This window comes from Ornithorhynchus anatinus, chromosome 14 (genome assembly GCF_004115215.2).
Source record: "Ornithorhynchus anatinus isolate Pmale09 chromosome 14, mOrnAna1.pri.v4, whole genome shotgun sequence".
NCBI lineage: Eukaryota > Metazoa > Chordata > Mammalia > Monotremata > Ornithorhynchidae > Ornithorhynchus > Ornithorhynchus anatinus.
Window position 1 is genome coordinate 32,747,504 of NC_041741.1, and position 26,281 is coordinate 32,773,784.

At 43.5% G+C, this 26,281-nt stretch overlaps 1 long non-coding RNA gene across 2 annotated transcripts in view; it reads left to right on the forward strand.

Annotated features, from left to right (window-relative positions):
• LOC114816473 overlaps positions 1 to 26,281 on the forward strand; it is a 192,747-nt gene that overhangs the window by 136,422 nt on the left and 30,044 nt on the right. For both annotated transcript variants that reach the window (XR_003764251.2, XR_005660752.1), the window contains exon 2: positions 9,742 to 9,840. This is a non-coding gene — a long non-coding RNA (uncharacterized LOC114816473). The remainder of the gene's footprint in view (positions 1 to 9,741; positions 9,841 to 26,281) is intronic.

The following is a 26,281-nucleotide window of genomic DNA, read 5'->3' on the forward strand; positions in this document are numbered from 1 at the left end:
GTACAGAGAGCTTCACTCCGTTGGACCTCACTTCGGCTGATTTTCCTCTCAAAAACATCTATATGTTGAGTGAATATAAAGTACTCAGCGGTTTGCCGAGCGCTGAGGATCCTTGATAAAGGAAGGCTTTATCTTGTAGGCAGGCAATGTGTCTGTTGATTTTTATATTGTTCTCTTCCAAGCACTTAGTACAGTGTTTTGCACACTGTACGTGCTCGATGAATGCAATCGAATGAATGAACGAAAGACCCAGACTAAAGTTATGGTAGTTCTCTTATTGGAGGAGGTGGTAAATACATAGTAGTTGCTCAACAAAATCAAGAATAAAGGTCCAAAGAAAGAGAGAAATTTCCTAAAATTCCCCAGATTGCGTGTATCGTTGCCTGGCATAATTCCTCTATCCTCTCTCCCCTCTCTGTCAACTATGAAGGTAGCTGTGTACCTCTTAAAAGCTCTGATACTCACCCCAGCCCCACAATACTTCCAGTGCTTAGAACAATGCTTGGCACATAGTAAGCGCGTAACAAATACTATCATTTTTATTATGTATGTGAATATCCTTACACTCTACTATTTTAATTGCTCTCTCCCCCTATAGGTTGCGAGCTTTTTAAGGTTAGGAATCACTTTTCCCAATTCAGTTTTATCGTACTCTCCCAAGCAGTTAGTACAATGCTCTGCACACAGTAAGGGATCAATAAATCAATAAATAGAGGAGCAGCGTGGCGCAGTGGAAAGAGCACGGGCTTTGGAGTCAGAGCTCATGAGTTCAAATCCCAGCTCTGCCACTTGTCAGCTGTGTGACTGTGGGCAAGTCACTTAACTTCTCTGTGCCTCAGTTCCCTCATCTGTAAAATGGGGATTAAGACTGTGAGCCCCACGTGGGACAACCTGATTCCCCTGTGTTTACCCCAGCGCTTAGAACAGTGCTCTGCACATAGTAAGCGCTTAACAAATACCAACATTATTATTATTATTATTAAATGCAATTGCTTGATGGGACAGAATGTCCTGGAATAGTTATGGGTTTCCCCAGGAGACCCTTGATAATAGTCGATAATAATTATGGCTTTTGTTAAGCACTGTTTTAAGTGCTGGGTTAGAAACAAGTTAATCAGGGTGGATGCAGGCCATGTCCCACAGGGCTCTCACAGTCTCAATTAGCGGGAGAACAGGTTTTGGATCCCCATTTTGCTGATGAATAAACCGAGGCACAGAAGAGTCAAGTCACTTGCCCACGACCACACAGCAGTCAAGTGGCAGAATCAGAATTGGAACTCAGCTCTTCTGACTCCTCGTCCAATACACTTTCCACTAGGCCTCACTGCTACTAGCCAGGTTCCCACCTGAATCCTCACAGCCACACCCATGCTGACCTAGGTCTCGGTATTCCCTCAGCGCAGCGATTCTATTTGCAGAGCCGCAGAGTTGCCAGTGAGTCGTAAAATTGTATTTATTGAGCGCTTGCTACGTGCAGAGCACTGTATGGAGCTCTTGGGAGAGTTCAGTACGACAGAATTAGCAGACACGTTCCCTGCTCATTATGAGCTTTCAGTCTAGATGGGGAGACAGACATTAATACGACACCTACGCAACTCCTGCTCTGGAGTAGCTTAGTTTACTGGATAGAGTACAGGCCTGGGAGTCTGAAGGACACGGGTTCTAATCCTGCCTCCACGATATGTCTTCTATGGGATCTTGGGCTGGTTACTTCACTTCTCTGTGCTTCAGTTACCTCATCTGTAACATGGGGATGAGAGTGTGAGCCCCATATGGGACAGAGACTCTGTCCGACCTGATTAACTTGTACCTACTCCAGTGCTCAGAACAGTGCTTGGCATATAGTAAGCGCTTAACAAGCACCATTATTATTATCGTCATTCTTTTCACCCCCGACTTCTCTCTCATAGCCCTTGGAATATTATGGGAGACGGCACATGAGGCAAGCTTCGGATTACTTGGGAATGATTGTCTCATTTTCTCCCCTCAACATTACCAGCTGTGGACACGGCAGCTGCACTGCTGGCCATCTTAAGGGACCCCAGGCCTCCCAAGAGCTTCTCCGTACACCTCCCCACTCGAATTTTTAGCCTTTGCAGTTGGACTCTTGGGTCCCACCATTGACAAGTTGAGCTGTCACATTCCCAGCTGCCAGGTGGCCAGGGTATTTTTAGCCTCTGATCACTTCGGGCGAGGGGTTGAGTTGAGGCCTGGGGCGGTGGCGTGGCTGGACCGATGATTTGATCAAATGCTCAATTCTGCATCTAGGGTCTTTCAGCTGAAATCATCTAACTGATTCCTGTCTTATGCAGCTCAGTGGAAAGAGCCCGGGCTTGGGAGTTAGAGATCATGGGTTTGAATCCCGGCTCTGCCACTTGGCATCTGTGTGACTGTGGGCAAGTCACTTAACTTCTCTGTGCCTCAGTTACCTTACCTGTAAAATGAGGATTAACCGTGAGCCTCATGTGGGACAACCTGATTACCCTGTATCTACCCCAGTGCTTAGAACAGTGCTCTGCACATAGTAAGCGCTTACCCAATACCACCATTATTATTATTATGCTGTCAGGTCATCTCCGACCCATAGCTACGCCACGGACACATCTCTCCCAGGAGGCCCCACCTCGGTCTGCAATCATTCCGGTAGTGGATCCATAGGATTTTCTTGGTAAAAATACAGAAGTGGTTTACCATTGCCTTCTTCCATGCAGTAGACTTGAATCTCTGCCCTCGACTTAGTTTAGCTTAATTTATCTGTGCCTCAGTTGCCTCCTCTGTAAAATGGGGATTAAATGCCCGTTCTCATTTCCTCTTGCATCACGAGCTCCATTTGGGTAAGGGGACTCTGTCCGGCCTGATTATCTGTAAATCAACCCCAGCATTTGGCATAGTGCTTGGCACATAGTAAATGCTTAACCAATACTATTAATATTATTATTATTGTTATTATCGCATCACAACTATGCTGGTGGGATATAAGGTAAAGACGGACCGCCCATAAAATACCCAAACAGCTGCGGCTGCACTAGAATGTGAGCCCGTCAATGGGCAGGGATCGTCTCTATCTGTTGCCGAATTGTCCATTCCAAGCGCTTAGTACGGTGCTCTGCACATAGCAAGCGCTCAATAAATACTATTGAATGAATCAAATGAATGAAGCTACTCAAAACGTGTGAAGCGAGGAAATACTTATGAAAGGAGTCCTCGAACTCTGTGTCATAGTAATGGAGAGTTGGGACACTGGTGCTTATCAGAAAGAAATGCGATACTGCCCACTGTGGAGCAGAGCCTTTAGGAGTATCATCAGTCGGTTGTATTTATTGAGCGCTTACCGGGTGCAGAACAATGCGCTAAGCACTCGGGAGAGTGCAACGTAACAATATAACAGACACATTCCCTGCCCACAGTAAGCTTACAGTCTAGTGAGGGAGACAGAAATTTATATAAATAAATAAACAGTGGATTTGAACAGAAGTGCTGTGGATCTGAGGGAGAGGTGAATATCAAGGGCTTAAAGGTAACAAAAAAACAAACCCTAAAGTGGCACCAGGAACCACAGTGTTGTGCACAATAGGAGTCCATTTAATCAGTTCATCTATGGTATTTATTGAGCACTTATTGTACTGTATGCAGAGCACTGTTTTAAGCATTAAGTGACAGGGCAACAGAGTTGATAATAATAATGATAATTGTTTTCGTTAAGCGCTTACTATGTGCCAAGCACTGTTCTAAGCTCCAGGATAGATGCAAGGTTATCAGATTGTCCCACGTAGGGCTCACAATCTTAATCCCATGTTACAGATGTGGTAACTGAGGCACAGAAGTGAAGTGATCTGCCCAAAGTCACACAGCTGACAAGTGGCGCAGCCGGGATTAGAAGCCACGATCTCTGACTCTCAAGCCCGGGCTCTTTCCACTAAGCCACGTTGCTTCTAGCCACGGTGGTAGACACGGTCCCTGCCCACAACAAGCATACACGCTTGTTAGTCACACACCATCGGTAGTGTCATCTTCAAACCTGAAGGCCAGCTATACGTTCTTGACCTTTATACACTGTGAATTAAAAAGTTTTCTAGGCCAAATATACTGCATATTAACCATGACTGCCTAAATCACCCTTCTCCACGCGAGCTCCAACCGAAGGATAAATCTCCATATATCTATTTTCTAATGACTCACAGCTGATTGTGTTGGCAGCTTACAGTCTCAGAAGAGAAGTTTATGAAGTTTTCAGAGTTCAGTAATTGCTGAATCAGTGCATCCTCATTCAACAGGAAAAAAGAAAATTATGTGACCAGAGCGCCGTACAAGAATTTAATTAAAAGCAGTTCTACAGCTGGCAACAGTCTGTATTCCAATTGCATTTTGGCCAAATAAGATTTCAGAATGATTATTCCTTTTTCTTTCCATAGGGTAAAGGGATATGTTGCAGAAAGGGATGGCCAAAAGTGATCTGATAAACATTTGTTCTAAAGTCTAATTTGCTTACGCATTCTAGGAGTGTAATGAACATTATTTCTACTCACATTACCTCACGGTCCAATCGATCAGTCGATGGTATTTTTTGAGTGCTTACCATGTGCAGAGCACTGCGGCAAGTTCTTGGAAGACTACAATAAGATAGAGTTGGGAGACCCTATCCCCTCTCACAGGGAGCTTAGAGTCTAGGGGGAAAACAGATATTAAATTACAGAAGGGGAAGCAACAGAGTATAAGGTTATGTATAAAAGTGCTGTGGGGTTGATGGTGGGGTGAAGATAGAATTCTGGAATAGAGAAAAATAGTTGTGTAAGAGATAAGTTCATGAAGTCCAGGGCTTTAAAAAGCAGAGGAAATGCATTTGGTCTTGGAAAATGGGGTCTAGTTTTGTTATTAATCTCTGCTCTGGTTGAGGATAAGGGTTATAACGCTTCACGTTATCTGATAAAGACACTTCACTTGTGCTATGTCATTTTTTTAACGATATTTTCCTTTCTTCATCATTAAAGCATAACCGATGGTAACTTAAAGGTAGAGGAAATATTCAAAAGACTATGTTGTCTATTCCATCTTTGAAAGGATAGGGCTCAATTTGAGGTTTTACAACAACACAAAATGTCCACAGTCCTCCCTTGACTTTGATAAACTGCTGCAAAGGAATTTTGTTTCAGAGAAACAAATCCCTTGGAGATAAAATTCCCCTATTGCCTCATCTTCTTATTTTTTCCATGATTGCCCTGGAGTATCTGAAAACATCTGGTGAAATTCTGATTACAAAATCTGAACTGCGTGGAACACAGAGAAGTTTTTATGTCTGCTCTGCTTTCATTATTCACATGCTAAATCCTGTTTTGTTTCTTTTTAATAGTAAGATCATGTTTGTGGTTATCTTAGAAGTGGGTTAAGCAAAGTTCAGCTATATGAAGTGAGAATGTAATCACTGAGGGAATCTATTTAGGTCACACAAAATTAGTTTCACATGGATGAGGAATTTAACTCTCAAAGAGTGCTAGAGATACACAACCGTAATCATACAATTTTCAAACTATTTTTTAGTGCGTCTTCTAACACCAGAGTCATTTCTGGAAGAGTTAGAGTTTGGAAGTCACAGATCTGTGAGGGCCTTGAATAAAGGTGACTAATGCCACTAATTTGGAGAAACAGCTGCTTTTTGACATACTCTTCAGATTCCTCTTATTGTGTTACTCTCAGTATTGATTTATTCTTTACCTAGTGTGTGTTCTCCATCTTAGTGACTAGAGCAAGAGTCAGAGACTTCTGGCTTGAGAGCTTACTGTGACTCTTCTTGGAATCAATTGGGTCTCTTGAGCATCAGTACCCATCCACGAACTTGGCACTGTGGTGGGGAGAGGGTGCAATTAGGTTCCCCTCCACAGGAAAAAAGGCAGGAAGCTGGGCAGGAAGGAACTGGGCCATCCTGGCTCTCTGAGCGGGAAAAGGGCTGAGAAAAAAAGATCCAAGATGGCGGGCCCAGCCCTGACAAGACAGCAGAGTTGAGCTCAAGCCATTCTGGTGCCCACCACCTCCCACTCACACCACCTATATAATTATATAAATAAATAATTATATATACAGTGATATAGCGTTATACCGTTGGAGAAGCAGCATGGCCGAGTGGATAGACCACAGGCCTGGAAGTAAGAAAGTCATGGGTTTTTATCCCGGCTCTGCCACTTGTCTGTCACTTCATTTCTCTGGGCCTCAGGTACCTCATCTGTAAAATGGGTACTCTGACCGTGAGCCCGAGGTAGGACCGGGACTGTGTCTAACCCGATTTCCTTTTATCGCCCCCCAGCACTTAGTACGGAATATTTCATTTTCTTTTCCCCTGTGTTCACCACCTTCCAAATGAAATATTTTCCTTGTTTCCGCTGTTTGAGCATCCTCAGGTTCCTCTTTTCCCCTCCTTTTGCACCTCTTTTTTCAAGACTCTAAGCTCCTCTTGGGCAGGGAATATCTACCAACTTGTACTCTTCCAAGCCCTTAGAGCGCAGTTTGGTCTAGTGGAAAGAGCACGGGCCTGGAGTGAGAGGACCTGCGTTCTAATTCTGGCTCTGCCACTCCTCTGCTGTGTGACCTTGGGCAAGCCACTTAACTTCACTGTGCCTCAGTTACCTCATCTGTATAATGGGGACTAAAGATTGAGTTCCACGTGAAACAGAGACTGCCTCCAACCTGATTAGCTTGTGTCCACCCCAGTGCTTCATAAGCACAGAGTAAGCGCTTAACACATACAATTTAAAAAATAAAATAAATATGGTTGATTTATCTTCTCTCTGTCAATTCATCCCCTACTTCTTTACATGTTAATCTCTAAACTCTTTCTTCACTCCTCGTAACATACCATTCTTCCCATTTTCATAATCATGGCATCAGAGAGCAAGACCAATTCATCTGAAGTAAATTGCCACAATTGCTAGCCACCACATAGCCGAATAGATCGCAAACTTTGTATCAGGATTTATATTCCCAAGTAGCCACATAGATGAGCATATAACTGGTCTTCGCTTGTATGCATTTGGATGGGATTATTGAAAGTGGCATTTGATGGAAGGCAGGTAGATAGGTGTCTGTGGTGTGAGGTACTAACTTGGAGACCTTAGAATCTCTTCTTTTCTCCAGGGCCCAAAGCAATAAAATCGGGCCTGTATAACATATCTTTTCTAGATTAATCATGGGAAAAAGGCAGTGGATGGCAGGATACCGGGGGAACAATGAATCATGCCCCAGTCTTTTCTGTAATACCTTCTCCGTAGCAGTAACTCAGCAACAATAGCAGATTGTTGCTAGACAGTAGACAAAGTATCATCTTTATCTATGGGCAAATATGTCTATATGGAAAATAATAATAATGTTGGTATTTGTTAAGCGCTTACTGTGTGCAGAGCACCGTTCTAAGCGCTGGGGTAGATACAGGGTAATCAGGTTGTCTCACGTGAGGCTCTCAGTTAATCCCCATTTTACAGATGAGGTAACTGAGGCACAGAGAAGTGAAGTGACGCCCTCAGTCACACAGCTGACAAGTGGCAGAGCTGGGATTCGAACCCATGACAGCCGACTCCCAAGCCCGGGCTCTTTCCACTAACCCACGCTGCTTCTCCATCTACTGAACTGTTTGTCACACATTTCTTTACCTCGCTAAGCACCTAAAAAAGTATTCGGCAGCCAGCACTCAGTAAGTACCATCTAGGGGCGATTGTCGTTACCATGATCTTGTAGCATCTGATAGTCCAACAGGATGGTTATTTTCTGCCTATCCATTTTTTTTCTTTCTTCTCTTCCTCCCTTCCCTAGCAAGCAGAAGATTAAAGTCCACCAGAGACTGTCCTACAGTGAGCCAATTCTTAGTTTGGCGAGGCAGGCGGTATCATAGAGGTTCGGGATGTTCCTTTATATGTCCGTCCACAGAATATTGTTCTTTTTATAGTTTAAAGTCAGGAAGGTTAGGGATTATATACGTCTAACCTTTATACCTTCTGGCCCAGCATTGATTGAATGATTGATAGTAAGTATTTAAATACTACAATTATTTCATTATTATGATAAATTCTTGTTGTTAATTTGAAGGCCCAAGAATGCTCTGCAGACTTTGAATTTGGAATTACTTTCATTGAGGATTTTCGGCAATGATGATTATATTAGTTACGTCCTTGCTGTGCGCCATGCACTGTAGAAGGAAAGATGTGAGATCATCAAATCAGACGCAACCTCCTTACCCCCGCTGGACTCACAAGCTAACGAGAACAGTGGCACAGGGGAAACATGGAATTTTAGAACTCACCACTGCATTTCTTAATTTGGATGAGGACTTCACAGAGGCGGGATAAAAAGATCACATAATATAAAACAGATCGGTCAGTCAGTCAGTGGTATTCTCTAGACTGTAAACTCGCTGTGGGCAGGGAATGTATCTAATATATTGTATCATGCTCTCCTGAGAACTTAGTTCAGTGCTCTGCACATATTAAGCGCTCGACAGTTATGATTGATTGAGCACTTACTGTGTGCAGAGCATTGTATTGAGTGCTTGGGAGACTACAGTACAACAGAGTAGGTAGACACTTCTACCCTCAATCTAGTGGGGAGGTGGATGTTAAAATATGGGAAGGGGGAGCAGCAGATTTTAAGGATATGTACATAAATGTTTAGAGCCGGGGTGGGTATCAACGTGCTATAGAAGGTACAGACCTAGGGGCATAGGTTACGCATAAGAGAGGGAGAATAAGGAAGGGAGAAGAGAGGTTAGTCAGGGAAAGCTTCTTGGAGGAGATATCATTTTAGTAGGATCGATTGTTTTGTATATCAGCCAATCAATCGATGGTATTTATTGAGCACTTACTATATGCAGAGCACTGTACTTAGTGCTTGGGAGAGGAAAATAAAACAGAATTAGCGCATTCCCTGCCCGTGACAAACTTAGTCTGGAGGATGAGCTTACAGTCTATATGCTTTTCATGTATGTACTCTATAGGAGGTGATGGTTTCAGAAACACGTTAGTTCGGCAAAATTTTCATGAGAGGTAAAATCCAAAGGGAAATGAATGGGAAACCAAAAGGCTGATGACTTGCCAGCCCCTGGAGTTCAGACCCTTAGAATGTCATGTTCCTTCCGCAGCCGCTGTTATTCCATTCCATTGCTCTTATGAAAAGGAAAATGGTCCTCCTCCCTTAGCAAAATATTTGCCTTCTTTTTCATTCTCTCTCATTTTGTAGCTGAGCTAGTGTTGTTCATTGGTGCTTGGATAATTTCATCTCATACTCCCACTTCATTATTTTTTCAGGGTCAGAGTTCCCACCAACCTCACCGCCAACACTCAACCAAACCGTAGAAAAGCGCGTCCGTTTTTCATAGGTTTGGTTTGGAGCTGTAAATTCAAGTAAAAAGCCCTAGGCTCTAGGCTTAAAAGACCATTTCAGCAGGAAAACAAAGGAGCTCTCTGATTCCCAACTATCTGGTTTGAAGAAATATATGCTGTTGATGAAAAATAAAATCTAAATGCATATGGCATTTTGAGCTTTTTCAATCTATTATTTTGCATAAGCATTCCAGCTTGCCTTAATTGTTTTTCTGTCCCCGTTACCTCAGCCTACTACCGTTCCTGATGAAAGCGATTTAGAGAGAATTAGTCCCATTAATCATAACAGGATGAAATCCATTTTTTATTGGTACCATGGCTCCGCCAATCTGACTGCTGGCAAAGTTGTGAACCCCTATCTTTTTTTAATTATTTTTAAACCCAGGCTCTGCGGTATCCAGTCACCCTGTCGGCCTGGGGAATCCTGAGCCAGTCAAGACACTCCAAAGAATCGCCTACTCCAATTCCAACCGGCTAGGATAAGGTAGGATGCCGTTCTACCTAAAGTCCTGGATGTGTGTAGAGCCCCCTAGATCACATTGGAGAACTATACAAGGGTCCCAGGATTGAGCCTGGTCAGACTGTTTGACATCAGCTTGGCTGTGTGACCTTGGACAAGTCACTTCACCTCTCTGTGCCTCAGTTAGCTCATCTGTAAAACGGGGATTAAGACTGTGAGCCCTAAATGGGGACAAGGACTGTGTCTGACCTGATTTGCTCGAATCCACCACAGTGCTTAGAACGGGGCCTGGCACAGAGTAAGTGCTCAACAAATACCACAATTATTATAATTATTGTTGTTGTTATTATTAGTACTAGTGTTGTTGTTGTTTTATTTTATTTCATTCAATACTTGGATCTCCAAGTCCAGGCTCTACAATCTTTGGTTAATGTTCAGCCTAGATTTCAACTCCCCCTCTGATCCGTGAGCTCCTTGCAGGTAGGGATGGTGCTTACCAACTCTACTGTATTGTACCATCCCAAGAACTTAGTTCCAGCAGCAAAATAAGTGCCGGGCAGGGGTTGGAGAACTGAGAGTACGGGATCGTACAGAAGTTGAAACAAAAACCATTTAAGCATATCAATAAGTCAGTTTTTTTTGTTTGTTTGATCCCCGTTTTAGAGATGAGGTAACCGAGGCACAGAGAAGTTAAGTGAAGGGCCCAAGATCACACAGGAGACTAGTGGAGGAGGTGCTCGGTTGTGTGGCGTTAGATGAAATCTGCATCGTTGGCTTTATTATCAGAAAAGTAAGAGTTTGAGGTCAAATATCATAGATCTGAAAAAGGATGGAGTTTCAAGTTATAGAGTAGCTTCATCATTGCTCTAGAGTGGCTCAGATCTTACCAGACCCCAGGTTTATTCATGACACTGTATTTGCATTTATTTTTAATATCAAGAGTAGGATGTTAATGGAGTTTGGGAGATGAATATTTGAATGGGGCTGCCCATCTCTTTTTTTTTCATGTTACTGGTTTTAAGTGCGGACTTTGTATCAAATACTGTCCTAAGAGCTGGGGTAGCCACAAGCGAATTAGGTCAGTCACAGTTCCTGTCCCAAATGGGGCTCACAGTCTAAGTAGGACGGAGAACAAGCTGAAGTGAAGCACGGAGAAGTTAAGTGACTTGTCCAAGGTCACACAGCCAGCCTTTGGCAGAGCTGGGATTAGAACCCAAGTCCTCTGACTCCCGAGAGCCTGTGCTCTTTCCATTAGGCCACACTGCTTCAAATGCGGCAAATCCCGAGAACCACTTGTTCTAGCATAGAGAGATAGGAAGCCGAGAAAAGATAGGGGAGGATGGAATCGATCAATCGTATTTATTGCACGCATACTGTGTGCAGAGCACTGTGCTTTGAGCTTGTAAGAGTATGATATGCAAAGTTGGTTGACGCGTTCCCTGTCCACAGTAAGCTTACAGGTTAGAGGAGGAAACAGACATTTATATGAATAAATGAATTATGGATAAGTACGTTGAGTGCTGTGGGTCTGAGGGTGGGGTGAATAAAGGGCGCAGATCCTATTTCACGGGCGAGGCAGAAGGAAGTGGGAGAAGTGGAAATGAAGACTTAGTTGGGGAAGCCCTCTTGGAGGAGATGTGCTTTTATTAAGGCTTTGAAGGTACAGGGAGAGATCATCCATCAGATATGAAGAGGGAGGGCGTTCCAGGCCAGAGGCAGGAGGTCGGCGGCAAGAGAGATGAGATCGAGGTACGGTGAGGAAGTTGGTGTTAGAGGAACAAAGTGTGGGGGCTGGGTTGTAGTAGGGAATCTGGGAGGTAACGTAGGAGGAGGTCAAAGTAATTGAGTGCTTTAAAGCCTCTGGTAAGGAGTTTCTGTTTTGATATGGAAGTGGATGGACAACCACTGCAGGTTCTTGAGGAGTAGGGAAACGGACTGAATTTTTTTTAGATCCATGTAGCAGAAGGAAGTATGGACTGAAGTGGGGAGAAACAGGAGGCAGGGAGGTCAGCGAGGAGGCAGATGTAGTAATCGTGGCGGGATAAGATAAGTGCGTGGATTAAAGTGGTAGAGTTTGGATTGTGAGGAATGAGTGGATTTCACTGGTGTGGTGAAGATTGAACTGACAGGATTTGGTGAAAGATCGCATCGAATGAGAGAGATGAGTTTAGCATAACACCGGGGTCACGGGCTGGTGAGACAAGAAGGATGGCGATGAGGGGAAAGTCCGGAGCGGAAGGACGGGGTTTGAAGGGGAAGATAAGGAGTTGTGTTTTGGACATGCTAGGTTTGAGGTGTTGGCAGGATATCCAAGTAGAGGTGACCCGAAGGCAGGAGGAGATGCGAGAGCGCAGAGGAGAGATATCAGGGCTGGAGATAGAGATTTGGGAATCATCCACAGAGTGATGGTGATTGAAGTCATGGGAGCGAATGACTTCTCCAAGGGAGTGGGTGTAGATGGAGAATAGAAGGGGACCCAGAACGGAGTGTTTGGACTTCTATCAAATCCAGATGAGCTGGTGTAATGCTATCAGATTGAATGTAAGAAAGACGTTTTCCAAAAATGAGAAGGCAAGGATTTTTGATTTGCCAGAAAACAAGGGGTAACCTCAGGAATGTGGGGCCCCCTAAAATCCTGAGACTGAAGAGACAGAATCCGGCAATGGACCACCCAGTAGTCACACTACCCGAGAAGGTGGAGGGTGTGATCTGGGTGGATAATGTTTGTGTATTTTATGGGGAGAAGAAGTTTCTAGGGGTCTGGTTTGTTGATTTTTTCACATAAGCCCTGGAGCTTGTAGTTAGTTCAAACATGTTTATTCATTGCTCTTTGCCAAAAAGGGGAGGTTAAAATATTTTTTGAATTCATGTTGAAAAAAAAATAAATGGTCGGTGTTCCTTCTCTGTAAACTCCTGAATTTAATGGGGATTCAGGGCTCACATTCCCATTCCCCGATCACCTAAAATATTCCACTGTTAAACATGTCAGTGAATTTTCTTTGCAGTCTCCTTACCCTTACTGCACTTAGTTTCTGTCTTTGCTAACTGAATCATCACTCTAAAGGCAGAGAAAACTGTGAATTCTGGGTTATAATTTTATCAAATATAAGGATTTAGAGAGACTATTTCAATGACTGTTTCACATTTTGAGAAAACTTTAAAGTATCTCAGTTAAAACATGCTAGCTCTGATCAAACGTATTTGTGAAGCGTTTTCTCTGGGCAGAGCATTGCAATACACACTTAGGAAAGTACACTGGAAGCAACAGACATGATCAGTGAATACAGTAAGCAATAAAGATACGATCGATTCTAATTTAACCCTTGGACCATTAAATACCGTCATCGCCGGTCGGACCTCTCACCACTTAGAGCCCCGAACATTTAGTCCTTCGTCAAAGCTTGAGCTAAGTTTTTCAAAGTGAGTTACTTTTCTCCTGATGCCTTCACCTAACTGATGGGGGAGTTAAATTGCATCGAATCATGTTTTTATTATATTTTGGAGGATTCCTTCATTCCCGAAGGAAATACAAGATACGACCTGACGGGAAAGGGCTCGTGGAACGGACAGATAAGCCGCAGCTGGAGTTAGTTCTCAGTCAAATGCCCGCCAGCTAGAATGGAGGCCGGCCATTTGGGGAGGGGTTCTGGAACGCTGCAGCTGGGAAGATGCTCGTTCTTTTGGAACTGCTTCGTGTTTGACCCCCCCCCGCCGGAGTGAATGGGATGGTGTTTTCCCCCTGCAGAAGAAAAGATCAACATGGACAATCTGCTCCCGTGACAATACATGTACTGTTTCCTTAAAGTGGACATGGCTCAGTGGAAAGAGCACGGGCTTTGGAGTCAGAGGTCATGGGTTTGAATCCCAGCTCTGCCACTTGTCAGCTGTGTGACTGTGGGCAAGTCACTTCACTTCTCTGTGCCTCCGTTCCCTCATCTGTAAAATGGGGATGAATACTGTGAGCCCCACGTGGGACAACCTGATTCCCCTGTGTCTACCCCAGCGCTTAGAACAGTGCTCGGCACATAGTAAGCGCTTAACAAATACCAACATTATTATTATTATTACATTAAAGAAGAAGAAAAGGAGTTGGCTCATGTACTCGTGAGGTGAATGTGTATCACATTTGAAGCACACTCACTCTTTAGTTGCTTTAACTTACATAACATAAGAAAAAAAAAACTCTGTAAAAAGCAAGGAGGAATACTTTCACTGGGGAGTGATTTTATCTTTTCACCGTGGAAGATGGAAGACTTCCTTCGACCAGTGGAACATTCTCCCATTATTGGAATACGGTGGTACTGATTGTAGCCAAAGGACATTTTGATAGTTTGGGCCCCGACTCCTGGAGGGTATGGCCAATCGTGCCTGCCTCCAACTGTTGAATTAAGACTAGAGAGGCCGAAATTAAGGCTATAGCGGCCGAAATTTCAATTTCCCTAAATTTCAATCCCACCACCTTTGGGGGCAAGATAGACCACTGATGTCATATTCCTCTCCTCTAGGAGCTGGCTGTGTTGGAGTTGTGGAGGAGGTCTACCGCTTCGGTATTGGCCAATACTATGGGCTAGCTCCGATCCTCTTATCCCCACGGACCTTCTTGTTTCTCCAGGTGGCTTTAAATTCTACCCCGGGGCTCTCCGATCCCCCTCCCACTGTAAGAATAGCACCTCTCCTGGACTCCACAGTCTTCGCTTGGCTCTATTGTTCTCTAGGATCGAGCAGCGGTTTTTTTAATTTCCCACCATGGAGCCAGGATGGAGGCTTCTAATTTCCATGCTGCATCATCCCAAACGCGACCTTCAGGCTACACGGAAAGCTATTCCATGTGGTCTTGCTGACAACCAGTCTTTTCAGATTCTAAAGCCTAGAGAAACATTAGTTCTGGCGATTATACTGTTTTTCAAAGCTCTGGCATCATTCTAAGTTTTGTATAAAGCTTTAAGGTATCCGAACTAGAATGCTAATGAATAGCATAAAATTTTTGATGGACTAGGAAATTAATCCAGATGATTGTTAAAAATTAAGTAATAGGGCACAGTGTGGAACGTATTTTTTAGTGCATGTGTACATTCGACGAGCTCCCGGCCTATAAGCAACCAAGAGGAAGGATGGTCAAGCTGGAGGAATTGAGGGAAACGGCGGGATTCATTGGCAAGGATTTGGCACATTGTTCAATCAATCAATCAATGGTACATTCATTGAATACTTTCTGTGTGCAGAACACCGTAGGGAAGCAGCATGGCCTAGTGGATAGAGCACAGGCATGGGAGTCGGAAGGATCTGGGTTCTAATCCTGGCTCTGCCGCTGGTCTGCTGTGTGACCTCGGAAAAGTCATTTCACTTCTCTGTCCTCAGTTCCTTCATCTGTAAAATGGGGATTAAGACTATGAGCCCTCTGCGAGACAGGGACTGTGTCCGACCCGTTCATCTTGAATCTACCACAACACTTAGAACAGTGCCTGGCACATAGTAAGCGCTTAGCAGATCGACTCCCGGCTCTGCCACTTGTCAGCTGTGTGACTGTGGGCAAGTCACTTCTCTGTGCCTCAGTTACCTCATCTGTAAAATGGGGATGAAGACTGTGAGCCTCACGTGGGACAACGCGATGACCCTGTATCTACCCCAGCGCTTAGAACAGTGCTCTGCACAGAGTAAGCGCTTAACAAATACCAACATTATTATTATTATTGTAGACAGCCCTCCTGCTTTCTCTTCCTCCTCATCTCCTCTTTGCTCAAGCCCTGCTCTTTTATAAGGAAGGACACTTCTGAGAAATGCGGGCACGACTGATTTCTCCACTCGAGGGAGTGGAACATTTTGATCCGATGCTAAGAGTGGAGGAAAGAAATCATGTTGTGGCAGGAAGGAGAGGAGCAGCAGCAGTGCCAATGGGCCTGACCTCCCCACCCACCGGACAGCTGTGTTGCTTCCCCGCCGGGTCGATCCGTGTCACAGCGTCATCCCAGGCTAGTGATCCCATCCTGCCTTGCAACCCCGTGAAAGGAAGATTGGACGCAGCGGCAGCACACGATCTCCCCTAAAGGTTTGAGTGTCGGGTGAGCCGTGGCAGCAGCCGTAGGAAGCCGGGTGGGCCAGCGGAAAGAGCGTGGGCCCGGGACTCAGACGATCCGGGTCCTAATCCTGGCTCTGTCACTTGTCCGCTGTGCGATCTTGGACAAGATCACTTAATTTTCTGGGCCTCCGTTTCCCCGTCTGTAAAATGGGGATTCAATACCTGGTCTTAATCCTACGTAGACTGTGAGCCCTGTGTGGAACGGGGACTGTGATCATCTGATCATCCCCTGATCATCTTGTAATAATGATAATTGTGGTATTTGTTAAGTGCTTACTATGTGCCAGGCACTCTACTAAGACTGGGGTGGATACAAAGTCAGAGGTCATGAGTTTGAATCCCGGTTATGCCACTTGTCAGCTGTGCGACTGTGGGCAAGTCACTTCACTTCTCTTTCCCTCAGTTACCTCATCTGTAAAATGGGGATTAACTGTGAGCCTCACGTGGGACAATCTGATTACCCGATATCTACCCCAGCGCTTAGAACGGTGCCCTGCACATAGTAAGCGCTTAACAAATATCAAATGCAAATGCCAATAAACAAATCAGATTGGACAGAGTCCCCGTCCTGCATGGAGCTCATAGTCTCCATCCCCATTTTACAAATGGGTTAACTGAGGCTCAGAGAAGTTAAGTGACTTGCCCAAGCAGACAAATGGCAGAGCTGGGAATAGAATCCAGGTCCTTCTGACTCCCAGGCCCGTGCCCTATCCACTTCTCAAAGCTTTTCTGTCCCAGCATTTAATACGGTGCCTGGAACATAGTAAGTGTTTAACAAATATCACAATTATTATTATCATTTAACCCTGGCTGAATCACCCCCAGGGTTAGGCCTGTCCCCTTTCATTTCTGTATAAAATAGTTCAGCGGGGCTTTGGGCAACCGACAACCTGTAGACGAAACAAGATGACAAAACAGGAGGTATAAGGTATGGGGGATATAGTGTGGGAGAGAGGCAAGAGGATATAAGTATAGGTAAGAGAACCTTAGCACCTTTGGGCAGAAGTTATTGACCAGAAAGGCGGGTAGAGAAAAAAATCGACGGACGTGAAAGTCCTCAGTTCATTCATTCATTCAATAGTATTTATTAAGCGCTTACTGTGTACAGAGCACTGTACTAAGCGTTTGGAAAGTACAATTCGGCAACAGAGGGAGAGAATCCCTACCCAACAACGGGCTCACAGGCTAGAAGACTGATGGGAGAAACCTGGGCACCATGTGGACTGTCTGGGGACCAGACCGGTCATCTGAAAGCCACAGTCGCCTTTTCCTGCAAGGAGAACAACATCCTCTGGATATTGACTTAAGAGTTAGAGTACAAATTAGCCAGGGAGTCGTGTTCCAACAAAAGCAGAGGTGTCTGCTAATTTAGGCAGTAACCCAGAAGGTTGGTTTGGGCAGAGTGAATCTAGATGTCATGCTCGCGGCTAATCCACTAGCCAAAGACCCATATTTTCTGTGGGTGTGGAGCAGAAACCCCAACAGACACCGGAATAATAGTCGCACCACCGTGACCGAGGCATACCGAGGTTCACAAAACAGAAATACAGAGAAACATGGAAACGGACACACAAACATGGACAGACGAGGCAGAGGTTTCAGGCAGGGAATGTGTTGTACTTTTCCAAGTGCTCAGTGCGGAGCTCTGCTCGGAGGCGCTCAGTAAATACCACTGAGGATATTGCAGGGAAGAGCTAGAAGCACCACTGGGTCACAGAGACCAGGAGGTGCAGGGAGAGGGAGATAAGAGAAAAGAGAGATATAGGGGAAGAAACGTGCAGGAAAACAGAAACCCAAAGTTTCCGTTTGCTTAGCTACCGGGTGCCTTCGCTGCCTACGTAGCCAGTGAGATCCAATACAGGATCCCTCTGGTTCTCACCAGTCTGGGCTACTCTCCAGCCCCATTCTGACAAGAAGATGAGGTCAAGATAACAACTGTAGAGGAAGATAAGTTTCGGTGCCCCAGGCCAAACATCTGATGGCCACCTAGAAACCATTTCCAAATGAATCAGACAGTTTGGAGGTAGCAGGCCAGCTGGGGAAAATGCTCTGTTCTTATAGTTAAAAACAAACCAACAAAAAACCCTAAAATTCCCAGCAGGAACTTGAAGTGAGCTAATGAGCACTTGTGCACGTCTTACTGAAATAATTCATTGCGCTAATATGACAAATTTGGAAATCAATTTTCCGGACAGATGCCAAGCGTCCTACTTTCTTTAAAATAGTTGAATATAATGTTGGTATTTCTTAAGCTCTACCTATGTGCAGAACACTGTTCTAAGCGCTGGGGTAGATAAAGGCTAATCAGGTTGTCCCACGTGAGGCTCACAGCCTTCATCCCCATTTTCCAGATGAGGTAACTGAGGTACAGAGAAGTGAAGTGACTTGTTCACAGTCACACGGCTGACAAGCGGCAGAGCCGGGATTCAAACCCATGACCTCTGACTCCCAAGCCCGGGCTCTTTCCATTGAGCCACGCTGATACGCCAACATTTCATAGAAAGAAAACTTGAAAAGCTAAAACAAAGGGAGGAAAGAATTGCTGCTGGTCTGAAAATCCATCTTGGCCTGGTTTCCCTAAAGCTGGGTGATCTGAGTCTGAGATAAAGTCACATAAACCCCATGTGGGATAAGAACTGCATCCAACCTGATCATCTTGCGCTTCAGGTCAATGCCTGGGGCAGATTAAGTCCTTAACAAGCACCATAAAGAGAGGTGGGAGGGAGAAAGCTACAGGTGATTCTGATTTGGTCACATTAGCGGATGTTATGATTTGGGGAAGATTTCACTTAGCTGCTCAGCACATTGTTGATTTCTTTAAATTGTTATGTCAATATTCCCTATTTGAAACTTCAAATAGAACCGGTAATGTAACAATAGTAGTCGCGACTGTGGTTTTGGTTAAGTGCTTATTATGAGCTAAGCACTCTAAGTGCTGGAGTAGTTACAAGATGATCAGGTTGGAAAGTCTCTGACTCACAGAGGGCTCAGTGGAAGTAGGAGGGAGAGAAAAGGGTTGAATCCCCAATTTACAGATAAGGACCAAGAGACACTGAGAACTTAAATGACTTCCGAGGTCAAAAATACTATGTTCCAGAAAGATAATAGTCTAAACAACATCACGGATACTTTTAGCTCATACGGTTGTCGCTTCTGCTTGCTCTCTTAACACATAAGCAAGAGTGTTGTGAAATGCAATCAATCAATCGAATTCACCGACTGCGTACTGAGCTCTTGGGAGAGTACAATATAACGGAGTCGATAGACACGTTCCCTGCCCGCAGCGATCTTACAGTCTAATAATAATAATGTTGGTATTTGTTAAGCGCTTACTATGTGCAGAGCACTGTTCTAAGCGCTGGGGGAGATACAGGGTCATCAGGTTGTCCCACGTGAGGCTCACAGTTAATCCCCATTTTCCAGATGAGGGAACTGAGGCACAGAGAAGTGAAGTGACTTGCTCACAGTCACACAGCTGACAAGTGGCAGAGTCGGGATAGAAGACCGTGAGTGTATTTGAGCTATTTTGAGAGGAGGGGGGATTTTCTTGGATGAAGAAGCTAAATGATCCGAGTCCTCATTCCCACATGAAGGGAATGTGGCCCGGCTAGAGCAGGAGGTAGATAGTCAAAATAATCTTGGGATCTGAAAGCATATGCTGATGAGGAATATCAGGGTGGGATGTGCATGTTCAAATACGCTAAACTTTATGTTAAAAGAAGAGCTGATCTTGCACAAAGAGATTAATGCCTTCCGGACTGAGGGGATCCAGCGTGGCTCAGCGGAAAGAGGCCGGGCTTGAGAGTCAGAGGTCCTGGGTTCGAATGCGGTTCTGCCACTTGTCAGCTGTGTGACTGTGGGCAAGTCCCTTCACTTCTCTGGGCCTCAGTTCCCTCATCTGTAAAATGGGGGTGAAGACTGTGAGCCTCCCGTGAGCGACCTGATGACCCTGTATCTACCCCAGCGCTTAGAACAGTGCTCTGCACATAGTAAGCGCTTAACAAATTATATTATTATTATTATTATTTAGCCTTTATCTTGGACTATCTAGACTATTTGCTTTTAGGTAAAAGATTGTCTGCCAGAGACAGGAACCACAAACTGGGTCATATATCAAGAGCATTAGAATGCCTTTGGCTATAAGTGGAACATAACTAATTTGAGTATAATTTTAAAGAATTTAACTGAATTGATAACCAACTAGTAGAAAAAAAAAAGGATTATTGTCGATGAGGGCAGCTTCACTTATCCATGCATTTTTTTAAAGAAAAATAATATTTAAACTAAAAAGCAATGTAGAAATTGAGATGTTGCAACATTTAAAGGCCTAATGATTATGTGCCACAGCCAAGAAAGTAAACACTACCGCCATGTCTCAGGCAAACCGACTGAAATTCAGGTAGAGACTTTTCTCTTTAGTACATTTTTTAAATGGTATTAAACATGTACTTTGTGTTAGGCACTGTACTAAATGCTGGAGCGGATACAAGCTGACTATATTGGGAACAGCCCATATCCCACTTGGGGTTCAGAGTCTTAATCCCCATTTTACAGATGAGATAATTGAGGCACAAAAAAGTTAGGTGACTTGCCCAGGTCACGCAGCAGGCAGGTGGTGGAGCTGGGATTAGAACCCAGGTCCTCTGATAGCCAGACCTGTGCTCTTTCCACTGGTACAGTACACGACACATAGTAAGCGTTTAACAAATACCATCATTAGACCACGCTATATTCACAGAGGAAGATGTGCCCTGGTAAGGAAAAAAAAATTCTAAATCAATATTTAGACCAATGCTGGAAACTTGGCAGGAGTTGGTAATCATTTGGAGGGAGGAAAAGGTCTCTATTTTGATATCGTATGGGACGTGTCAATTCCTTAGACTGAATGTGTTCTGTGAAGAACAGGTCAATCCTAATTTAAGGGACCAGGTCGGGACATTTCGCATATCGGATTTTTATGAAGAAAAAGGAAGCTGGGTCGGTGCGTGGTCAAAACGCATTGTGACTAATGAGGGCAAGAAGCCAACCACTATAATATGCTATTTATCTTTGTTCACTTCAGGCTGAGCTGTCTGCCTGGCCTTGTTCTCTCCTTCCAACTGACAGAGCAATGTCAAGAAAGAGGAGATGGGCCCAGATAGAAAGGAGAAGAGAAAAGACTGCAGACGACTTTAGAGAGCAAGGGAATTTATGGAGAAGGGAGCTCAGATATAATATAATTGTCTTTTCTTTATAAAAACAGTTATGACCTGTAAATGTATCTTTTATTTAAGAGAAATCCAAAGAGATTTGATCAGGACTATAATTAGAATTCACGAGATTAAGGAATGCATGCCTAGAATGCTCTAATCCCGGCTCTGCCACTTATCTGCTGTGTGATCTTGGGCAAGTCATTTCACTTCTCTGTGCCTCAGTTCCCTCATCTGTAAAATGGGGATTAAGACTGTGAGCCCCATGTGGGGCATGGGCTGTGTCCAACCTGATGCCATTCTATCTACCCCAGCACTTTAAACAGTTCCTGACACAAAGCACTTACCCAATACCATAAAAAGTTTGTACATTTTAGTAATGATGATAATAATGACAATAGCAACAACAATAATCACAATAGCATTTGGTAAGCATTTGCTCTGTGCCAAGCACTGTACTAAAAGCTGGGGTAGATACAAGATCATTAGGTCAGACACAGTCTAATAAGACTTCCATGAAGTCACTGGTAATTTTCACTAATGAATCCGAGGTTGAGGATGTGGAACTGATTTTAATGAGGTCTGTCTTGGCTGGAATTGTAGCCACATTTATAAGAAATGAAAATTACTTTAGGAATTAGAACTCTTACTGATGTTATCCATATGTTAACAGAAGTATTCAAATAGATAAATGTTTTTATTGGCTAATTTCATGGGTTGCTTTTGCGACTAATGAAGGACAAGCATCAATAATGCCAGGAATAAATTGTTTATTATTAAGAGTTGACACCCTGAAATGCTCCATGATTAACATTTATTGAAAGATGAACACAAATAGAAAAATATTTCCATTGTCCCTTTAGGCCACACATATACTTTGGGGATATGGGTGAGGAGGAGTCATGATTTTCAAAGGTGACCGGCTTGATCCCAGAAGTCCCTTTCACTCTTTTTGGGAAGAAACCCAACCTTGGAGGATATAACACGTGCTAAATGAATAAATTATTGAGTTCTGCCAGAGGCCTTTTAAATGCCGGAATAGAGCCCCTAAATCATACCCTCCCTCCCCCCGACATAAATCTGGACAACTGGCCTCCTTGGTGAAAGAAAATCAGTGGGAAGTAATATAGGAGAAAATGGAAGGTGGATCGAGGAGAGACAGTGTGGGTAATTTGGTGGGAGAAGGAAAAGATGAATATTTTTCTGAATTTCCTAATCATTAATAAATGAACATTTTCTCTATTCTAATCCTAGAAACACAGATCCCCAAACCTCTGGCCCATGCCTTAATATAGTAAGCATTCTTCTGGAGTAGTGGCTAGAACACGGGTCTGGGAGTCAGAAGGTCGTGGGTTCTAATCTTGGCTCCATCACTTGTCTGCTGAGTGGCCTTGGGCAAGTCACTTCACTTTGCTGGGCCTCAGTTCCGTCATCTGTAAAACGGGGGTTAAGATTTTGTCTTAACAGGACAGGAACTTTGTCTAACCCCATTGGCCTGTGTTCACGCCAGTGCTAAGCACAGTGCCTGACACATAGTGCTTAACAAATACCACCATTTTGATTATTATATTTTTCCATCATAATCAGTCATCATGATATTTAATTTGCACTTGCTGAGTGCTAAGCACTTCACTAAGTATTTGGAAAAGTACAACACACATAAGATGTGTGATCACCGTATAACATGAGTTTACAATCTAAAGGGGTGGACAGATACTCAGAGGAGTTACGAAGGGCGGAAGCAATGGGGTGAACAATGATATAAAAGAGTTTGCCACTTTTCCTTTACAGAACCCAAATGTTTTTGGAATGTTACAGTCTCAAATTATACATTTTACACACTTGGGAAATTCCAGAGTTTCACTTATCACTTGCCAGGTATTTTCAGTGCAAAATTCATAGAAAATCAGCACATGCCGTAGGGGAAAGGTGAAACAGATTTACTATATATAGTGTTATGTTCCATTAGGAATTGTTTTCCATTTATCTCTGTTCTTATCTCTCTTTGTTTTGGGAGATATTTTTCTTTCCTGGGGATGATAGGCCAGTGACCATCTCTGGAACTGTACTGTCCTTCATCATTGTCGTTTTCAGTGGTATTTATTGAGCAGTTACTGTGAGCAGAGCACTACATTAAGCACTTGGTAGGTGATGATACAACAGCGCTGTTAGACGAGTTCCCTGCTTACAGTGAGTTTACAGTCTAGAGGGGAAGTTGGTCCTGATGATCAATTCCTCGGTCCAGGAGGAGAATAGGAATTAGGACGAGTGAGATGCATATTTGATGGTGGGATATATGTGGGATAGTGGAATATGTTTGAGGAGCAGCAGGTCACAGTGGATAGAGTACAGGACTGGGAGTCGGAAGATCATGGGTTCTAATCCTGCCTCTGCCACTCATCTCCAGTGCGACCTTGAGGAAGTCATTTCACTTCTCTGTGCTTCAGTTCCCATAACTGTGAAATGGGGATTCAAACTGTGATCCCCAAGTGGGACGTGGAATTGCTTGTATCCACCCCGGGGCTTAGTACAGTAGATGAGTGCTTAACAAATACCATAATCATCATTATCATTATTATTATTCATCGCTGCAATATCGAGGTGAGATGGTGGTCCAAATACATAACTGCAATTTCAGAGAGGGTGGATCAGATGGAAGAGAAATGAGCAAGAATTCACACGACAATTGGAAGCCTCCTGTATATCTCAGGGTTGGGATGGATACCAGCTGGCTAATCCTCAAAGGCAGCACACGTTCTTTATTGCTGAGTGGGCATCCCCGTGTTTCAAACCTTCTAGTCCTAAAGAACTTTTACCATAATCGTCGAAAGATTGTGATGGACTTACGGATAGCAATTTAGGTTGACTGGTTTGACAGACTTTTAGCTTCAATCAGTCAATCAATCAATAAGATTAATTGATTGCTTTCTGAGTACTAAGCACTGTACTAAGCACTTGGACGAGTGCAGCAGCAGCAGCAAGGCATAAGTTGCCTGCCCACAAAGAGCTTTTAGTGGCTTCAACCACTTGGACACAACTTCCATAAAAGTGCAGAATTGAAAGGTGGGGAGGAACATTTGTCCAGAAATAGTATATCAGTGCTAAATGCTTAGCACTTTTCAAACATTTTTATAAAACTCTGACATGTAATTCAGAAGAATTTTAATTGAAGTTAAGCCTCCATGATAGAAGGAGAGAGAACAGAAAATGTGTGTCATTTAAGTCTGTGAAAGAATGCTCTGCCCTTAGGAGTCTAAGCAATGATAACATGACTTAGTGTTGACAAGAGCTGCTGTTTGAAATAAAAAGCAATTCTTTTGACTACCTCTTTTGAGACTTTTTCTGTATGGACTTTGCAGGCACTCTGGAGGACCACGTAACAATATTGCTTCTCAGTGTGTAACTTCAACTGTGCTCATTCTTTCTGATTTTTAAACTCAGTGAAATCTGTTTCAAGATTCTTAGCATGATAAGGATAATACAATTACACTCACTGTTTTTTCTACTTTATATCCTTATTTTCAATTTCACTCTAAGACGTATGAAAACATATCCTTCTGTATTTACACAACCATACTCTTTAGAGACAATAATTTTTTTTCATCAAATCCAGAAATTTTAGCTTATGTTTAGTAAGTTTATCTTTTTTCCCACCTCTACATACAAGACTGATGATAAAAAAGTCTGCTCTGTTATCATCATATCTATGATGAATTCACCTCAAAGTAAAAACTTAATAAGCACCATATTAATGTCATCATTGATACTGATCAAAATGTAACAATTATATTTTAAAACCAATCTAAATAACTGATTATCAATTGTATAATGCTATGATATCAATGCTGATATTATTATTAGCATTACTGAATTTTTTAAGTGCTTACCACAAGGTAGGTGCAACATAGATACAAGGATATCAGATTGAACACATTCTCTGTGCCACATGGGACTCACAATCTGTTTTATCCCCATTTAGATGAAGAAACCGTAAAACAGTTATCATGATTATGTGGTCTATGACCTGGAATCCCAATCCATGAATTAAGTTCACCGATATCTTTTTTTGTAGAACACGGTACTGTGCACTTGAGAGTTTGATACTGGTGGTAGGCAGGATCCCTGCCTCAAGGAGTTTTAATGTAGTCGAGGGAGACGGACCCTGAAGTAAATTGCAGATAGAAGGCAATTTGCTTAAGGTCACACAACGGGCAAGTGGTGGAACCGGGATTAGAAAAAGGTTCTGTTCCTCATCCCCATGCTCTTTCCACTATTTTGTAAAAGAGATTCTATAAGAGAGGCACCCCTCCTCCAAAAAAAAAAAATGGTATAAAAGCCACCCTTATCCCCATATAATTACTAATCCAAGAATGAGACGAGAAGTCAAGAGGTCCTCAACAATGTAATTTACAGGCTAGGGACCAGTGGACTCTGGTCTGCAGAACAAAGACGATTGGCCCCCGGACCCCTTTTTACACCCTTCAGTCCTCCTTGCCCTTCCCTGGGAAACTCTGTAGATGGGTTTCTTCACCTCTGACATTGGTCTGGGAAGTCTGGGGTACTCTTAAGGTGTGTCTCCATATTTTGGGATGTCCCCTGGTGGGAAGGCTGCACAGATCTTGCAAAAAGGTCTTGGGATGATTGTCCTGGGGAAGTTTTCCTGCTCCTTCTATATTACGGATATCAATAGTTTTCCTGATGGTGTACTGTACCCTCCCAAGCATTTAATACAGTGTTCTACACACAGTAAGTGCTCAGTAAATACCATGTATTGTCTGATTGGTGAAGGGATTATCTATTCTTCTTTGTAGCCTATTGTTCCTTCTCCATTGTGCTTCTAATTGTCCTGACCCGATCCTTCTGTTGTGTTGTATTTACTGTTGTGTGGCTCCCACTACCTGCCTCTTTGTGCTCCAACCAGGAGTAAGGTTTGAGTACCCCAACATCACCCATAGGACCCTGCAACCTCAATCCCTAGTCTTCTTAACACCATGAGGTTCACTTCATTCACCCTGGCTGTCAAGTTAGCAGGAAGTTCTCTAGAACATCATGAACTCATCTCCCTATCTGCCAAATTAGCATGTCTTCCTTATAACTATCCTATGTTTCTTCCAAACGCGCAGAGCCGCTCCTTGCTTTAGTTTCCCACGATCCAGGGGCACTTTGAGTCAGTTGGAGGATGGGACTCTTCATCAGAGAG